The sequence below is a fragment of the Pan troglodytes genome, chromosome 8 (assembly GCF_028858775.2).
Source record: "Pan troglodytes isolate AG18354 chromosome 8, NHGRI_mPanTro3-v2.0_pri, whole genome shotgun sequence".
NCBI classification, from domain to species: domain Eukaryota; kingdom Metazoa; phylum Chordata; class Mammalia; order Primates; family Hominidae; genus Pan; species Pan troglodytes.
In genome coordinates this window covers 43,650,379-43,655,033 of record NC_072406.2, presented here as the reverse complement: position 1 = coordinate 43,655,033, position 4,655 = coordinate 43,650,379, and the positions used below count along the sequence as shown (strand labels likewise).

Here is a 4,655-nt window from a genome sequence, read left to right as displayed (position 1 = left end):
TTGCACTCCAGCCTGGCAACAGAGCGAAATTCCATCTCAAAAAAAAAAAAAATGATGTGTCCAATTAACCTACTTAAATCCCTACCCATAGCAGCACGGGGGAATTTTATTGAAGGGAAAGCAGGATACTCTGCTGTTATCATCTCTATTTTTTACAATGTGGAATATTATTACAAGGGCTATCCAGGACCCACACAGGGACTGTCCAGCACCCACCTCCACAATCTGTTCATTCCACTACTGAAGTTTAAATTAGAAGATACGGGAGACGAAGCCCCATTAGCTCATATTTTCGTCTCTTTTAGCTGGTGTCTGGTTGACCAGATTTCTTTTAAGGAAGCAGGATCTTGTACCTCCAGCCCATTTCACACTTAGCACCATGGCACACAGGCTGTCATTTTAATAGGTATGCATGACATAATATCCATGATTTGAGAATAGCTGTGTCTCTTTGAGTCTCTGTCCACTGACGTGTGTGACTTTCATATTGCATGCTTTTCCTGTCCTTGAATAAGGAATGCCTTCCTGTCTCTTTTTCCCTTAGTCACTTATTAGCTCCATGACAGTTAAACCAACCTGCTAGGGACATATTAGAAACCAAGACTCAGATCCTATTAAAACACGGCCAAGATGAGAAATATGGATGCATCCCATTAAAAAAGTAACATTTCGTGAGTCAGTTAAGACAACCTCACTGATGACCCTGGATCATCATTACTCTAATTAACCTTATACTTAGATGTGCCGCCTGATGATATTGTGTGTAAAAATTAAAGCGTAAACACTTAAAAGATGTGGATGAAATACACCAAGGATTTGTCCCATCCAGTGTGTTTACAAGATCAACTGCCATTTTCAAATGCAGAGCAGGCTCAGCCTGAGGAGGACAGGAGTTAGACCCCTGTCTATCCTAATGTTGTTGAAATGCAAACCCTTTTTGGTCAAGGAACAATGTCATAATACCTTAGGCACAAGAGCAACTGTGTGGAAATGGGGGCTGGGTCCTTCCGCTATAATGAAGCACAGATTGAGATCTTTGCCTGACTGTGTAGGGGACAACTTTGTGCCTCCATTTGAACATATCAAACTCCATTAATGACAGTGATCTACTAAGAAGCACCTGAGATACAGCTACTGTGTATGGCACAGACATTCATTTCCACACTTCCTCATATCTATGATGATGTGTCATGGAGTTTTAGCACATTAGGCAAATCAAATTAGCACTCATAATATTCTGCAGCCAAGGGGACTGGAAGTACAGAAAGATTGAGTTGGGAAGACCAGGGAACAAGAACTCACATGGATGGATGGGTGGATGGATGGATGGATGAGCGGATGGAGAAAGGGAGGGAGGGAGGAGGGAAAAGGAGGAGGGAGGGAAGGAGAAAGGGAGGAGGAACACGTCTAAACCATTTCTACAAAGAATCTAGCTCCCTTCTTTGATGGACAGATTGCAAAAGGATAGTGCCTGCTTAGAGGCAGGTGTGAGAAAGAAAAGATAATAGCCCTTTAAAAGTTTGCAATGACAAGAGACACCAAGATTCTGTTCTCCAAATCACTTCCATAAACCGAATTAAATACAAAAAGAATTCTTTGCTTCATACATTTTAATAAATCAAATTCTAGGGAGAAAACATATTGCCAAACATTGAAACTTCAGAGTTAGATATTCAAGAGAATAATTTTAAAAGCTATGACAAATCTTCAAAATTTAACAGTCCTTGAGACAAGGCCACTTTATCTTGAAACTTTCCTTTGATGTGGGAATCCAATGAAGCTTAAGTTTTTATTGTTGAAATCTAAGGGAAAAGAAATAATATAACATTGAAATAGTTACACAAAATGTTAAAAATCCAATGAGAAAAAATTCCCCAAACTCTCTCTGAACATACAATTTAGGAAAAAGGAAACCACTAACCAGATAAAAACTAGAAATACAAAAATGACACCTTCCAAGAATCAAATTCCACATGGAAATTTACATAGGCAAGTTTTTTTTTCCTCTTCTCAAAAGTAGCCAACTTTACTAAATGGGTAAAACTAATAATAACACAAATAATAATAATTCACACATAGTTCAATGCTATCATTTGAATTTGTCCTGGCAACAAGAATACCTCAAAGCAATTAAGTACTGAATAGTTCCATACTCAGGAATAAAGGAGAAAATAGGAAATTTTGGTCACGGTAACTAGGAATGTTTGAGATGCCTTTAAAGCATGGGAATGGGGACTGAAGACCAAAAAACAACTCAGCTGTGTCTTTTGCTTTCATTAAAATCAAACAATAATGACCAATAAAAATAACCATTTACTTATTTTTGAAGACAACATATATTATGTAAAGAAAGCTGGTAACAATTCTATACAGGAAAAACACATCCCAAGTGAACAGGTTAATCAAAACCACAGACAAAATTTATAAGCAGTCTAATGGCATGTAATCTGTTTTACATCCATAGGAACCATTTGCCCACTAAGAAAACCACAAATAGACCACTTACAGAAACTCCTTCCCCTAAGGAAGTGCCTTTGGCTGTTCAATAGTTACAGGCAGAAGCCTGAAGAAAAAGAAGTACAAAATATATCAGACGTCGACGCTTTATTATCCATCAAAATACAGCCTCGATCCTGGAATTTGGAACTGTGGCCAACTAAAGAAATACAGTAAAATGAAAAGTATAATGCCAGTAAAACATCTAAGCTTTTCTCCTAATTATACAAGTATGTTGTTATGTATTTAGCCAAAGAGAAATCAATTCAGAAAGCTTTCAAGTGCTGTCGGAGAAAATTCCTGAATCTGAGGTCCGAATTGTTCAAGTCACTTCCCAATAGTGCATTTGAGCTGGAAAGCAGTTCTGATGTATAATGGCTGAGTTTCAAATATGATACTCAAAATAACCTTAGCGTTTCATTTTTGTTCAATCAGTGAACTGAACATGCCACCCCACTTCAGTAGTTAAATTGAAAGCATGTATTTTCCTCTGTGCTGGAAGAAAGCCACTGAAAAGACAGTATCTTGTTCCAAACTGTCTCACATGAAGAGTTAATAAAAAGACGCTACTCACCACTGCCTACTGGAAATAATTTAGTATGTATAGCATTTGATTTAGAAAAATATTTTAGCTAAAGTGCAGCACATCTAGAATTTGATCCAAAGTGTGGGCATTCCAACTGCATTTGCAGTTTTTCCTACAAAAAGGTTTCAGTGGTTTAGTAGTAACTTTAACTTACTAAAGGAAAAAAATTCACATTATCAACAATCACAAATAAGCTCAGTTAGATATTTAAAGTGTCTTTTGAGAAACGTGTATAAGTAACTGGACACAGGAGAATACACAGGGCAAAATAGAGGACCCCAAGCATTCATTATGTTATAAAATCCATACATAAGTGCATTTCATATTTCTCTTGCCTTACCTTGTTTCTCAGAGAATTTGAAAGCTCCCAAATAGCTGGAAAACCCTGGGCTTCTGAACATGGCTGCACACAGACGGCTCGGTCACACAGCCTGCTCTACAGCTAATTCTCAGCCAGCTACCACCTTCGTCTGGTCTAAGCAAAACTGGGTTGAGATTTTTCACAGTGCAGGACTAGAGCGACCAGGCACTTGTGTCTTTGTGCCTATGGTACAGGAGAAGCAAGAGGCCGCTGGCTGGAATAGCTCAGACCCCATAATCAGATTATGAACAGAAATTAAGCCTGGAGGCGCTGCAACAGACTGGAGCCCAGTGATGGGACGTGGGTGATGTAGATGACCAAGGCAAAGCCATGGCGCATCCCAGCATTTGCTCCGGCTAAGGAGACAGTGCTGCAACCTAACCATCCTCGGAGGAGTCAGATACAACTTCCTCTCCCTACAGACACACATACAAAGAAAAACCTACAGAGAGCCTCGTGTGTTGGGAAGAAGAGACGCTTGAGTATTTCCAGGCTGCTCCAAGTCTGGCTTTGGCTGAGTTAAATGAAGTATTTTGCTAACAGAGAGCCAAAAACCCATACTTAAGATTTATGAACAACATATGAGTGAAACTGTGGGAAAAGAAAGGCAGATATTACTAGAGATTCCAATTTTTTTTTTTTTTGAGACAGAGTTTCTCTCTTGTTGCCCAGGCTGGAGTGCAGTAGCGAGATCTCGGGTCACTGCAACCTCAGCCTCCCCAGTTCAAGTGATTCTCCTGCCTCAGCCTCCCAAGTAGCTGGGATTACAGGCACCTGCCACCATGCCCAGCTAGTTTTTTTGTATTTTTAGTAGAAACGGGGTTTTGCCATGTTGGTCAGGCTGGTCTTGAACCCCTGACCTCAGGTGATCTGCCGGTCTTGGCCTCCCAAAGTGCTGGGATTACAGGCATGAGCCACCGCGACTGGCCCCAAAATTTTAATTTGAGGCAGAAGCCATTACGTTAAGCTTCACCTGTTAGACCGCCCCCAGTTTAATTTTAACCACAATATGTAGTCGGTGGGCCCAAGCAATGCTCATGCAATTCCAAGAAAAATTCGCAATAATTACAGACTGACCATATTTACAGAGAAATGGAACATTCAAGAAAACCAAGGGAAATAATCTCATTTGCAAGCTAAGGAAATAGGGCTAGAAAGGTAACTGGCTCCTGGATAGACAACTGTTTGGTGATGGAGCTACGGGATCCTGGG

At 40.0% G+C, this 4,655-nt stretch overlaps 1 long non-coding RNA gene across 1 annotated transcript; it reads right to left on the bottom strand.

Moving 5' to 3' along the window:
* Positions 1 to 1,634: 1,634 nt before the first annotated feature.
* On the bottom strand, positions 1,635 to 3,952 carry LOC104008136 (uncharacterized). Its single transcript, XR_682600.5, has 3 exons — positions 3,423 to 3,952; positions 2,507 to 2,563; positions 1,635 to 1,802 (listed from the first exon to the last, which is right to left on the bottom strand). It is a non-coding gene; the product is annotated as an uncharacterized LOC104008136 (long non-coding RNA).
* Between the last annotated feature and the right edge of the window lie 703 nt (positions 3,953 to 4,655).